Source organism: Magnolia sinica, chromosome 7 (assembly GCF_029962835.1).
Source record: "Magnolia sinica isolate HGM2019 chromosome 7, MsV1, whole genome shotgun sequence".
Lineage (NCBI taxonomy): Eukaryota > Viridiplantae > Streptophyta > Magnoliopsida > Magnoliales > Magnoliaceae > Magnolia > Magnolia sinica.
The window spans coordinates 2,871,520-2,887,268 of NC_080579.1; the positions used below are offsets into that span (position 1 = coordinate 2,871,520).

The 15,749-nt window shown below is 39.6% G+C and overlaps 1 protein-coding gene across 1 annotated transcript in view; it reads left to right on the forward strand.

Moving 5' to 3' along the window:
- LOC131250843 (uncharacterized) overlaps positions 1 to 15,749 on the forward strand; it is a 58,947-nt gene that overhangs the window by 33,880 nt on the left and 9,318 nt on the right. The gene's annotated exons all lie outside the window — the stretch shown is intronic.

The window sequence follows — 15,749 nt, forward strand, 5'->3', positions numbered from 1 at the left end:
GTGGTGTCGGGAAAGGTTTTACTGGTGGTTTTGCTGGATGTCCTGAAATCTTAGTATAGTACGAGAAAAATGATCAAATGCTACGGATGAAATCCGTAGCCATGAAGATTATTCCGCAGAAAATCCTTCTCATCAACATGTAAAAAAGAAAAAAGAAAAAAGAAAAGGTGATCGTGGTCTCCTACCCTGCCAAGTTGAACAGTTTGCTTCCTGCAGCTTCTCAATTTGTCCCGTCTTTCAGCCTCTTCAGAATCTTAGAGTGGGCTTCTTGGCTGGTCGGGCAGAGTGGCAGGATGTTTAGAGGCTGGCAACCGAGAGGCGGAGCATCACAGATTTTGCTTTAGGCTGGTTCAGTTGCTGTTTTGCCTCCGTAGGCCCTGCTCTTGCTGTATCGCTGTTCCTCTACCGTTTGAAGTAGCTGTCCCTGTAGTGGGGCTACTGCCGTTTTTCTTTATTAGCTGCTGGTTGAATTGGTTGTTGTGGGAGGGAAGTTTGAGCCAGCGGTGTGGTTTCCGGATTGGCTTGTTCGATTTGGGGTCCCCTCGTTTTGAATCCTGGGGATGTCCATCCACAATGTGGCCAAAGTGTGAACTAGTGCAGGTTGACCATCATGGGTGGACTGTGGATGTGTATATGACATAATTTCAAGGTAGAGTACATGTCCATTTATAATGAAATATTTTAAAGAATGTGGACTTGATAACATAAGCAGCATACCTTCTTTCCATTGAAGCCATCAATCCGTGAAACTTTCCCATCGATATGAGACGCTTCCATCATGCTTCTCAACACTATAACAACATATATACATTTGGGGAAAAAATTTTCGATTGACATCAGGAAATTCCATGGGTCCCATCATAAGGTATGTGTTATATCCCAACCGTCCTTCCATTTGGAGAGCTCATACTAAGCTTGAACCGAAGAGTAAGATAGATCCAAGGATCAAGTGGACCATACTTTAAAAAGTTGTGGGAGATTGAACGTCTACGATTGTAACTCTCTTGGGGGTCACAGAAGTTTTGGATCAATATGATATTTGTTTTTATTCTTCTTCCAGGTCTCTGTGACCTTATGAACAGAGTGGATGGAAAATAAACGCTATGGTGAGCTCTACAAATGTTTTAACCGCGAGAATTATTGTCCCACTGCTATTTCTAGTGTGGTCCATTTAACATTTGGATACCAATATTTTTTGATACCATTCTCTAAAATGATCTCACAAAATTGATGAAAGGTGTGGATATAATACATACATCATTTTGGTCCCATAAAACTTTGATATCCCTTTGAATGTTTGTATAACTAGGAGCTTGAGAAAAGGCAGCGCAACCCGGGATTCGTAGGACACGTAGCTACACCAGATACACTAGCCACACTCTGTTTCCACATGAATCGAGCTAGAGACGGGCGGTCCAAAAAAGGAGCTTTGTGGGTATACCGTGATGTATATATTTTATCCACATCGTTAATCTATTTTTTTCATATCACTTTGGAAATTAACACAAAAAAATAAGGCAGATTTTATGCTAAAGTGGGCCACACTACAAGAAACTATGGGAATTGGATGCCTACCATTGAAAACTTCTTGAGGCCACCTAAGGCTCTAATCAAGCTGATTTTTGTGTTTTCTCTTAATACAGATTTGCGTGACCTTACGAAGAGGTTAGACAACAAATGAGCTTCGTGGTAGACTTCAAGAAGGTTTTAACGTTTGTCGTTTTATTCCCACAACTTTATGTGGTAGGGTTGACTCGAGCTTTGGTTGTGCCTATTTTTTGGGATCATGCTCTAAAATGATATAGAAAAGTTGATGGACAGTGTGGATCTCACACATAAATCATGGTGGGCCTAGAGAAGTGCGGTGCATTAAAAGTTGGGTTGTGTATTATGTAAAGAAGAAAATCTCTCTTGCGGAGGTCAATATTCAAATTTTTAAAAGACTTGGTGGAGCGCATTTTGGATTCCCCATTAAACTAGATCTCTTCATGGAAAAAATTCAGCATAAAATTAGAGAGCGCTTTCCATGTTCAGCGATAACAAACACCACTAAACACTGAGTGCTTTCCAAATTCCGCGTTAAGTAAAAAATTTCATAACATGCCCTTATTACAAGAAAACCACTGGTAAAGTCTTTGCCAGCGGTCAGGTAAGTGCCGGTAAAGGTGGCGCTGATAAAAGTTTTACCGGCGGTTTTGCTGGATGTCCTTAAATCTTAAGTATTAGGTGCCCTACGAGAAAAACGATCAAGTGCTACGAATGAAATCCGTAGCCATATAACTTATTCCGCTACTCCACAACCATAGAGAAAATCCTTCTCATCAACATGTAAATTTAAAAAAAAAACGGGGGGGGGGGGGAAGAAAAGGTGACGTGGTCTCCTACCCTGCCAAGTAGAATAGTCTGCTTCCTGTAGCTTCTCAATTTGTCCCCTCTGTTTCAGCCTCTTCAGAATCTCAGAGTGGGCTTCTTGGCTGGTTGGGCAGAGTGGCAGGATGTTTTGAGGCTGGCAACCGAGAGGTGGAGCATCACAGATTTTGCTTTAGGCCGGTTCAGTTGCTGTTTTGCTTCCGTAGGCCCTGCTCTTGCTGCATCGCTATTCCTCTGCCGTTTGAAGTAGCTGTCCCTGGAGTGGGGCTACTGTCGTTTTTCTCTATTAGCTGCTGGTTGAATTGGTTGTTGTGGGAGGGAAGTTTGAGCCAGCAGTGTGGTTTCCGGATTGGCTTGTTCGATTTGGGGTCCCCTCATTTTGAATCCTGGGGATGTCCATCCACAATGTGGCCAAAGTGTGAACTAGTGCAGGTTGAGCATCATGGGTGGACTGTGGATGTGTATATGACATAATTTCAAGGCAGAGTACATGTCCATTTATAATGAAATATTTTAAAGAATGTGGACTTGATAACATAAGCAGCTTACCTTCTTTCCATTGAAGCCATCAATCCGTGAAACTTTCCCATCAATCTGATACGCTTCCATCATGCGTCTCAACACTATAACAACATATATTCATTTCGGGAAAAAAAAATTTCGCTAACAATGTAGGAAAATAAAAAATCCCTGCTTAAGGAAGTAGAGGATCCAGATTCCTTTGGTCCATATGCAATTAAATGGGCAGTAACCACACGGTCCATTCGCATGAACATGGCCATTTTTCTTTTTAGAAGTTGGATGTTATGTATGTATTAATAAATTATTTGTTTTATTTATTTATTTTCACTTAACTCCTAAACTCTCAAATAAAATAAAAAATTCCTATTACGTGGTCTAACTAATATTTAGATTTGATTTATTTTTAGACTCATGCCCTAAAATGATGCAACAAAAAGAATGGACGGCATGAATATATATACAATACATACAACAAGGTAGGCCCCACCCCGCTCCTAATCCGCTCCCCCATTTGCGGAGAGGTGTCTGAGTCAGCACCTTGCGAGTGTTTCATGGAGAATGGGACCTTTGTTTTTTACTCCCTTTTTTTTCTTTTTAATCCTTCGCTACGAAGCATTCTAGAATAATTAATCTGGACCGTCTACCAGGTTCACATCACTGTGTACAGCTCGATCAATGGGATGCCACGTGGTGCTTTTCAATGAATGGTTGTGGCGATGACACGCGTTATATGATTTGCCTTTTCTTTTCGTTTTCTTTGATTTTTACTGTCGTAGGTAGCGTTGGAAAGTGTAGGTCTCATGCACCAAAAATCTCACACGTGCTGGAAAGTTCCGGCGGAGATTGAATTCGACCCTTTTCGTTGTTAAGGAGTTATTTAAACCGCAGACGTGGCATAATTAACTTAAATTAAACCGCCTAAATTGTTAAACCCACTTCAACTGAGTTACAGTCCCAAAATCACATTGGCCAAGCAATCCCGGACTAATTGCTTATGATAGGTGGACACTTATTTGATGAGATAGGGAGGTTGGATATTTTCCGTTTTAATTTTCAAATAAGTGTTTTTTATTTTTTATTTTTTTTAATTTAAATGATATATCTAAAATGGAACCATAATTTGGGGGATTTGGATCACATAGAGCCTAAGGCCCCGGCACGTTTGGCGTGCGGACTGGATACTGGCAAGGTCAGTAGCCAAATCGCTGCTGAAGTGACGTCACCAAGCTCTGTGGACCCCACCATGATGCATGTGTTGTATCCATACAGTCCAACCATTTTTAGAGATCGTTTTATAGCATTGCAAAGATAATGAGATAGATCTAAAGTTCAAGTGGACCCCACCATAGAAAATAGTGGGGACAGTGACATCCACCGTTCAAAACTTCTTACGGGCCACAATAATTTCCGATGAAGCTGATAATTTTGTTTTCACTTCATCTATCTCTATGTTAACTTATGAATAGGATGGATCTCAAAAATACATCACTGTGGGCCCTATAAATGTTTCAACTGTGGTTGTGACGGCTCCCACACTTTTCTGTGGTGGGTCTACTTGAAATTTAGATCTATCTCATTCTCTTTGTAATGCCATAAAACAATCTCTACAAATGGTTGGACGGCATGGATACAACACATGCATCATGGTGGGGCCACAGCTTGGTGACATCACTTTAGTAGTGACTTGGCTACTGACTTTGGTAGTATCCAATCCGCGCCCAGAAATTCGCCAGGCTAGACTTCTTGGTTCCAATATTCAAACACTTGACCTTCTGTCTCATATTATGTTAAATCACCACTTACTCTAAAAACTCGAGCCATTAAAGGGCAATGTATATTAATGGCCTTTAACAGCTTGAGATTACATCAAATAACACTGCCAATGCTATCCAATGTCTGAAATGGTGACCAAGCTGCATTGCTGGTGTCATCCAATGCCTGAAACAGAACCTTTCTTAAAATTTAGAGAGAATAAAGTCCATTGGATCTTGTTATAGTCATTTCCTCTTTTCATCTTAATTTTCATGAGTTGTATTTGTAAGATTCCATTAGATGGTCCGCATGTGATCAATAGTTTAAATCTGAACATTGGATTATTAATATTGAGCGATTCAGTGAGCCCCACTATATTTGTTATCATTGGAAATATTAGGCTTAGAGTAAGATACTATAATCGTAATATACATATATACATATATATATATATATATATATATATATATATATACTATAATCGTAATATACATATATACATAGTTATTAAGCAAGATATGAAAACCTATGGTGTAGAGATATTAGATGAGAGAAGTGTAATGGAAAAACTTCTCTAGCTTTCTTTTCCATAAATATACGTCATACTGTGTTTGTAGTGAGCAGAATCATACACATCCGTAATCATCAGAAGCTGTTTACCCAAATCAAACAGTAGCAATTACTAAAAGTCAGGTCGAGTGCCATAACTGTATCTTGCTTTTTTTCGTGAGCATCCATATTTTATTTTCTGGACCGACTCAGAAAATCCACCCCCTCTAGTAATCTGCCAGCTATGTGGGCCCATGATCTTAAGCATTGTTCTAAAACTCACTGAGTCGACTCAAATCTCAGCCGAGTCACATATTTGAAATGTTTATTAGCTTTCTTAATATCTTTTAGTTTATAATATTTAAATGTTGAGCTGATTAGAGTCGAGGTCTCGTAGTCAACCCAACACAAATGAACATCTACTTGAGTCGCGTTTTCAGGCTTTTGAAGCATGATTTTTGGTGTGTCCCATCAATAGTGGGGACCGTTTTATGAATGATCTGGATCATTGAAATATGGGACCCGGAATAAAAAATTTCATTGGGAACATTGCAACCCATAAATATGAATGGTAAAATCCCATCTAGCAAAGATACATTCCCATATCATACCAAGTATTCCAAACTTCAAATCCATCCGAGTTAATTCAACGAGGGAACTTCAGCTGTATATTTCTTCCTTTCTCCCAAATTCATGCCTTTGTGACTATATAACCTGACATTTCATTAAAACAATAATAAATAAATAAAGAGGGTAAACGTGAAATAATCAGATACAACAGTTGAAGAGATGTTTTTGATGCATCAACTGTGTGCTTGGATGTAACAATACTGCATACTGACCATGATTCTAAGAAAGCTGGAATTGGGCCATCCCAGCATGCAACCCTTGTTTATAAGCAGGCCACTCCACACTCTGGTACACCCATGCAATATCATAGCAGTCCATCAGGTGGGCCCCACTGCATACATGCTACGGTCCATGAACCATGCTGTTACACTCACCATGTGGGCTACATAAACAACTGGACTTCAGATGGTGTGGTCCACCTGATGAACGGATGGCCTTTTAACGCCCCACATCTACAAGGTGGATCCCCACATGATGGACAACATCCAAGCTAGAGGCATGGACTTAGGCCTGATGGGGAGCGTGGGTTTGGAGGACGGTCTTCAACTCTCCCCCACGGTTGAAACGAGTGAATTAGCCATATTTTGTTTTTTCTTCTTTCTCCTTTTGGTACGTATGGATGGGAAGAAGGGAGTTATTTGATGTGTGAGACAGCTAGGGAAGGCTTAGAAGTATCCAATGGCTAAGGACTTTCGTGAGTCAAGAAGAGAGGATAAGGGAATCAAAGAAAGATGCGAATGTAGAGAAGGATAGCATTGGCTAAGAAAGAATGGTTGTAGATTAGCTATTACACCCAGTGGGTATTATCCTTTCCGTGTGGGGCCTACCTTGACGATTGTGTTACATACATCCACGCCACCCATCTGTTTTTCAAGTTCATTTTAGCCCCTTATACAAATATTTAAGCAGATACAAATCTTTGGTGGACCATACCACTGGAAAAAGTGATAATGATCATTAAAAACTTTATCTAAGCCAAAAAAGTTTTGGATTAATCTGATATTTATATTTTCCCTTCATCAAGGTTTGGTTGACCTTATCAACATGTTGGATGGTAAATAAATATTATGTATCTATTTATGATGGGCAAGGAAAGTTTTTAATGGTGAGTATTCAATATCCATTGTTTCTTCTGGAGTGGTCCATCTGAGATGTGAATATTGTTTTTTAAAAAAGAACATCCTAAAATGGAAAGGAAAACCGGATCAACGGCATGGATATACAATAAATTATCAATGTGGGCCCCATAGTAAGGGTAACACCATAACACCCAAGCCGCTCGCGGAACAGGTATTACTTTACCGTGTGAGGCACACATTCATCCACGTAGCCATTCAGTTTTGAGATTTTCCCATTCAGCCGCCAGTCGAAAGGCTATGGACTAAATACTCCTTTTAAACTATTTTCCAACCCTCGCTTATATTTCTCACCGTTGGTAATTAAACCACGTGCTGTTTAGTATCCGTACGAAATTACGAATTGATTTTTGTATTTTTGCAATTACAAAACTGCCCTTATTTTGCTGCAGTTGGCAGCCTCGGTTCAGATTGTTATGTGCCAACTCCATCCCGAACTTTCACAGGTCCACCTGAGAAGTTTGTGAGAAATCCAATCCTTTCATCTGTTTTTCCAGCTCATTTTAAGGGCATAAGATAAAAATGACGCAGATCCAAAGTTCAAAGTGGGCTCCTTGATTGTCCTAAGACATTTCAATGGTGGAAGTTCTTTTTCACTGTTTCCTATCGTGTGGCCCACTTGAGCTTCGAATATATTTTACTTTCTTATATATTCCATTGAATGAGCTGATTTAACAGATTGACGGATTGGATTAGTCACCAAATATGTATGACCCATGAATATTTAATGCCCTAAAATGAGATGAAAAATCTGACGTACGGGGCGGACTTATAACAAACATCATGGTAGGCCCCACCTACTGTCGGGTGATGTGGACTTAAATGTCCAACCATCCCTCCGAAGGCGGACGCAGATTACGTCCTACGCCCGCCCGTCTCGAGCAGGGAACCGGCAGGAGCTTAGAGTGGCCACCGCGATGTATGGGCCTTATCCACACCCTACATCCATTTTTACGTATCATTCTAGTTATAAGACCAAAATTGAGGTAGATCCAATACAGATATGGGCTACACTGTGGGGGTTAAACTTTTACCGTTGAAAACTTCTTAAGGGCCACAGAAGTTTTGGATGGAGCTGATATTTGGATTTTCTCTTCATCCTATTTAAATTTTTGAATAGGTTGGACGGCAAATAAACATCAATGTGGGCCCTATAAATGCTGCTTCCTGTGGTGTGGTCCACTTGAGCCTGGATATGACTCATTTTTGGGATTGTAACATAAAATGATACAAAAAATGGATGGATGGTGTGGATAAGGCCTACACATCACGGTGGCCTCTCAAAGCTCCTGTTTGACCCCAGCTGGAGACGCGCGGGGTTGGATGCAATCGGGCGAACGCATTCAATGCCGTGCAACTCTCGTCCCGTTTACATTAGCAAGGGGCCGTTTGGCACCGTGGATTGGAGGGGATTTGAAGGGGTTTTAAATTCAAGTAACCGGGTGTTTCAAATCCAGGGGGTTTCTAATCTAGGGGTTTGCAATTGACTGTGAGAGCTTGAATTACACCTAAAATCATTTCAATAGTTGCAGGTGTAACATGTGTGCCACTATACATTATTATTCTATTAGGCACATGTCCCTCTAAAGATGATGGGTACCGTCCAAACATTGTCCATGTAAGTAAGCACTGTCCAAACATTGTCCAGCACTGTCCAAACATTGTTCATGTTAATCAATGATTAAAAATTATTAGTTACTCACTCAGACATGATTTTGTGCTTGTGGCCTATTGGAGACCTGGAATTTCATCATTTTCAGGCAAAATATATATTTCAAGATGCTTATTACAACCATTGTGTCAAAAATTACATATCTCTCTAATTAGATATATTAAAGTTGATTTGGTAATTAAATTCAAACCCATGTGAATATAACATGCATAAATACTTTTGGATTAAAGTTGATTTATACTCAGGTGCCAAACATACTGGGAGGATTGCAAATCCAAGGGGTTTCCAATTAAGGGGGTTCCGAATCCAGGGGTGATGATGGGCCAGGACACGATTGCTACGGACGCCACCAGGAGCGACTCTCCATTGGGCAGTGTTCCATCGGCCACAATGATGTATATATTTATCAACACTGGCCATCATTTTTTTCAGATAACTTTAGGGCATGAGCCCAGAAATGAGGAAGATCAAAGTCTCAGGTTGACCACACCACAGGAATCAGTAACTGAACGGCTACCATCAAGAAACTTTTCGGGCGCCTCAAAAGTTTTGAATCAAGCTGGTACTTGTTTCCCTTCATCAAGGTCTTCGTAACCTAATCAACAGGTGGGATGAAAAACAAACATTACAAAGGGCACTAGGGAATTTTTAATGCTGGGCGTTTAGTTACTACTGTTTTTCATTTTTCAGTGGTGTGGTCCACCGGAGATTTGGATCTGCCTCATTTTTGGGCTCATGCTACAAAATAATAATCCAAAATTTATGGATGGCATTGATAAAATATATAATCACTGTGCCCACAAAACACCGTCCAATAGCTCCCCCTAGTATCAGACCGGTTGGACATTTAAGTGGGCGAGCAATACAGACCGTATGTGGGGCCTATGATGATTTTTGTGACAAATCCACTCCATCTGATTTTCCATTTCATTTTAGGGCAACATAAGACAGATCCAAGGCTCAAAGTAGGCCCTGAGATAACCCTAAGTTATTTTAATGGTGGTCATTTTTCCTACTATTTTTCGTTAGTGTGGTCCAATTGAGCTTTAGATCTGCCTCATTTTTTTTGGCTGTGCTCAAAAATAAGATGACAAAACAAATGGATGGGATAGTTTTATCATAAACCCCAGTGCTCCAATGAATGTTTCAATGGTGGGCATTCGATTCCACTATTTTCCATCGTGCGGCCCAACTGAACCCCGGAATATCTCTTCAACGTGGGGTCTACGTTTAACACATGCACGTGACTTTGTAATGGTATTGTCTAAATTATGTAACTGTAATGATGATGTTCATCTTGGGTCTATCATTAAAACCATGTCTACGGGTTATAGGGAACAAATGTCACTAGGGGTGTGCACGGTTACCAAATGTCAGTGGGGTGTGCACGGTTCAGTTCGGTCCAGTCCAAGGGTGAAACTGGAATCGAACCGTTCCCAACAGTTCCAGAACAACTAGAGCTGAAATCAGACCATCTGCACCCTCAAACTGAATTGGAACTGAACCGAAGTTCCACAGTTGTGGGCTTTCCATAATCCAGCCCAATTACATGGGTTTTTTTTTTTTTTTTTTTTGTTTTTTTTTTTTTTTTTTTTTAAATCCAACCTAGTTGCATAATTTTCTTTTATAATCTAGCCCAAGCTTGTTTACCGAAAATTTTCACACAGAGTAATCTTGTCATGATTTGTTTTTTTTATGACTCTTTCTTGTTCCTAAAATGATGTTGTTGCCATTAATGTTTATTCGTGTTGTGATCCATTTGATGAATGGTCTAGTCTTTTATGTTTTTAAAAAATAAAATTTAAATATTTATTGACCAAGGGCTACGATTCAAGTTTTGTTACAATGTTCGATTTTACGATTTGGTTCGATTCTATAGAACTCCAAACTGAGGACTAGACCGAACTAACTGTTTCTTTGATTTTCAAAATCGAAACTGGTGCACATGAGAACTGGACCAAACCATGCAGTTTGGTTGGCTCCAGTCCAATTTACCAGTTTCAAGTGCACCCCTAAATGACACATTGGCACATATGACAATATATTGGCAGTGTCCATGTTAAGGGAATTAAATCACCTTGAGAGTTACATTAAAAAATGTGGCACATGAGGGGATTGAAGGTCGATGATTAATTCTTGAAAATACACACACACACACACACACACACACACACACACACACATATATATGCTCACCTGCCTACCCGAGCACTTGTGAACACCTTTGCATATATGTCATGGCACGGAATCTGAACATTCCATGTGATGCGGTATGGTCGATCTTAGGGGTACTCTTTAAAAGAAATATCGATCCTGGTAGAGTATTATCAGATGCGGGCTATGCCCAAGTCTATCGAAAGGTGGAAGCCTACCTAACGGGTGGATGCAGGTTGACAACCTCCAATCCAAGCAGATGGACGATCATCACATCTGATGCATTCATACACCATTTGCATCCATATCATTGTGCATACATTTTTATGTTATTTTAATTGCTATAATTATGAACCGTGCTGGGTTATTTCACTAAGCCTGGCTAACATACTTTTTTATTAATGGAAAAATCATACAGAGGAGCCATTAGTAGATGATGTGGCACAAGAATCAGAAGGATCTATCGTACCTAGACATGACCCATGTGAAACGTGGCCATACTTATCTGAAAATGAAGTGGCGGCATTAGACAATTTCTGATTATGTGATTTATTTATTAGCATAGCTTGATTAATTTATAATGCATATTGGTATTGATTTTGAGATTTTAATGAATTATTTAGATTTATTTTATTGAAACAATGTTAGAATTGAATAAACATCATTATAGTATGATGATATAATAAATGAATGATTTTTAAGGTTTATTTTATTTTAATGGTCGTCAAGATTTATATATGTCTGGTTGATTGGAGATAAGTGTTATGTATGTGTGATTGGAGTTGTGGTTGAACATAAACTGAATGTAATTATTATCTCTGATAAAACTGATTAAGGAATTAAATTAGTACACTTTGTGTACGAGTTACGAACTGAAACTCGGGTCTAAGGGTGCACAATCTGAATCCGGATTTTGAGGCATGACAAGAGTGATGTCCACCGTTGAAGCCTTCCTAAGGTCCACCGTGATTTTTATTTGAGATCCAACCTCTTCATAAGTTAACACAGACATTAAAGAAGGGAAAACACAAATATTAGCTTGATCGAAAACTTTTGTGGCCCTTAGAAGTTTTTAATAGTGGGTATGACTCTCTCCACTATTTTTTGTGGTGGGGTCCACTCGAGTTTTGGATCTGATTCATTCTTTGGCTCATGCTCTAAAATGATCTCTCCAAATGGATGGACGGTGTGGATGCAAAACATACATCATAGTGGGACCTACATAAATAGGTGATATCACTTCAGTAGCAAGTCTCACTACTCAACGTGTGTTTTGAATCCCAAATGGAAATGGGAGCAGATTGGTTGCTCCCCCTAACACTAGCCCGATGGTGGCGGTCAGTGCTTTGTGAGCCCCACCATGATGTATGTGTTTCATCCATTCCGTTAACCTATTTTTACTTATAATTTTAGGGCTTAATCCCAAAAATGAGAGGGATATAAATCTCATATGAACCACACCACAGGAAAATAATGGTGATTGGATATCCATCATTATAGTCCTGCTAAGGCCTGCCCACTATACTATTTATTTTACATACAATCTGTTGATTTGGTCACAAAGACCCAGATGAAGGGAAAAAACAAGGATTAGCTTGATCCAAAACTTTTATGGCCCCCAAAAAGTTTTTAATCATTCAACACTGTTTCATGTAATGTGGTCCACTTGAGATTGGGTCATACCTCATTTTTGGTCTCATACCATAAAATGATCTAGAAAAATAGATGGATGACATGGATGAAACACATATATCATGGTGGGCCCACATAGCACCGAGTGGCAGGCGAGTAGCCAATCCGTTTCCAATGGAAATGATCCACACGGATTCAATAGGGAAAGCCTTTTGCAGGAAGTTCCAGCGCAATGTAAGGTAAGGTCCACCGTGATGTTTATAAGAAATCCAATCCATTCATCCATTTTTGGAGCTCATTTTAGGACATGTAACCAAAAATTAGGATGATTGAAAACTCAACTGGGCCATACAAGATGAAACAATGGAGAAAGGAATTCCTACCGTTGAAACCTTCTTAGGCGTCTTGATGTTTATATGCCATCCAAGCCGTTTGTAAGGTCATTTTTACTGGGATGAAGTGAAAACACAAAAAAATTGCACCGATACAAAACTTTTGTAGCCATGTAAATATTTCAATGGTGTTCACTAAATCTCCACTGTTTCCTCTCATGTGACCCATTTGAGTTTTGTATATACCTTAGTTTTGATATGATTTCCTAAAATGATATCTAAAAACGGATGAACGGACTGGATTGATCTCAAACATCGCAGTGGGCCCATCTAAAATCCTTGCGCCAGGAGCTTACTGCAAAAGGCTTTGGCAGTAAATCCGCGTCGCAGTGTATAACGTCTCCGTTAAATGTAAATTTTTTAATATATTTAAAAAATAAGTGGTGATGTGGCACTTACAGTGACGTGGACTACTGAAAACCTGGAGTTTGGTAGCTCCTGACTCCAGAAAACACCGGATCCGCACTCACTCGACTATGGCCAATTTGACAAACACCACTTATATTTCTCACCGTTATTAATTAAAACACGTGCTGGTAAGTATCCGTACGAATTGATTTTTTGTATTTTTGCCATTACAAAACTGCCCTTAGTTTGTGAAAAATACACTCCGTTCATCTGTTTTTCCAGCCCATTTTAAGGGTATAGGGTAAAAATGACGTACATCCAAAGTTCAAAGTGGGCTACTTGATTGTCCTAAGATATTTCAATGGTAGATGTTCTTTTTCAGTGTTTCCTATCGTGTGGCCACTCGAGCTTCATTTATAGCTTATTTTCGCATATATTCTATAAAATGAGCTGATTTAACAGATTGACGGATTGGATTTGTCACCAAATATGTATGACCCATGAATATTTAGTGCTCTAAAATGAGATGAAAAATCTGATGTACGGGGAGGATTTGTAACAAACATCATAGTAACCCACCAACTCTGGAAGCGGATTGGCTAGTCCCCTGCCACCAGCCAATGGCTGGTGGTTGGTGCTTTGTGGGGCCCATAATGATGTATGTGTTTCATCCATGCCGTCTATCTATTTTCCTAGACCATTTTATTGTATATGATCAAAAATTAGTTATATCCGAATCACAAGTGGACCACATTATAGGAAACAGTGTTGAATGAACTTTGAACATTAAAAACTTCCTAGGGGATATAAAAGTTTTGTATCAAGCTGATCTTTGGTTTTTCCCTTCATCTGGGCCTGTATGACCTAATCAACAGATTGGATGTCAAATAACCAGTACAGTGGGCCTTAGGAGGATTTTAACGGTGAATATCCAATCACTATTGTTTTCCTGTGGCGTGGTCCACCTGAGATTTATATCCCTCTCATTTTTGGTGTTAAACCTAAAATGATATGTAAAAATGGATAAACAGAATGGATGAAATACATACATCATGGTGAGGTCCACGGAGCACTTCCCACTCAGATTCGGTAGTGATCCCTCCCCTCCAGCACCATGTCTGTACAGGTGCAAGCTATGTAGGCCCACTGACGCATGTATTCTATCCACACCGTGCATTCATTTTTTCTGACTAGTGCAACTCTCATATGGACCACACCCCATTAGACAGTGGTGACTGAACTTCCACTATTAAGAACCTCCTAGGGCCCACTGTGATGTTATTTGCCATCCAACCCATTGATCTGGTCACACAGGCCTGAATGAATGAATGAATGGAAAACACAAATATCATCTCCATTCGAAACTTTGGTAACCTCTCCGGAGTCTTTAATGGTGGGCGTTGGACGGTCCACCTGTTTCATTGTAGTATGGTCCACCTGAGATTTGAATCCTTATTTTTAGAGTCATGCCTTAAAATGATTTTTAAAAATAATGGACGGCACAGATAAAACAAATACAAAATGGCAGGGCCCACGTAACACAGACCAGTAGCGTACTTAGTGGGTCCCACAGTGCTTTTTCCAGAACCTTCCAGTAGCATGGTACTGGAGGGGGCACTTTGAAAGTACTTTCCCATTACACGTGTCAATGCCAACATGTGTATAAGATTTGATTGGCTGGTCAGCGGATCCTAGCCGCCCGCACTCCATCCATCTAAACTCAGGCAAATATGCTCTTCAAGTGGGGCACAAATGTCCATGGTTTGATTTCTCTTCATCCAATTATTGGTTTTGTAAGCCCACACGATGATTCTATATATGGTTGTTACTTTTTAGACTAATAGCGTAATAAACGGCTGTAATCACGCACGCGTGTAACACATCTCTACTGGTAGGGTCAAGTTCCAGATCCAATCAAGACCCTCAAAATTACTAGTCGAAAACAAACATGATATGAAATTGTCTATTAATGGATCTAAGCCATCCATCATGTGTACACGTTTGATAGGATAATCACAAACATCCAATTAATGGCTAGGAAAATAGATGAACCATATTGGTCATAACAGAGAAATTTCATTATAGATCATGACCCTCCAATAAGGCCCACTTCTAGAAATCACTCTAATATGATGATCCTAACCATCTGATCAACGAACTGAAAAATGATGGTCCATATTTATTATAGTAGAATAGGTCCTATCTTTTATCTGAACTTGGACCTCTCTTAAAATATCACTCAGAATGAGTCAAACCATCTTATTAATGCCAAAGAAATGGATTTTTAATATTTATTACACTATAGAACTGTCTAACAATTGTCCATCATGTGGGCCCACTTTGAATCACCATTCCTTTTATATATGATCTAGACTATCCATCATGTGAGACCCAACATTAACTCCTCATCCCTTTAAAAGTCCTCTGATCAAATGATCCTAACCATTCATTCAATGGTTTGAAAGAAAGACGATCCATGTCCGTCGTAATAGAGGGTGTCCAACTGGTGATTGGACCATTCAATGCATGGGACCACCTTTGAATTCTTAGAAAATGGATTGTAAATGTTTGTTATATTGGGAAATGTCATGT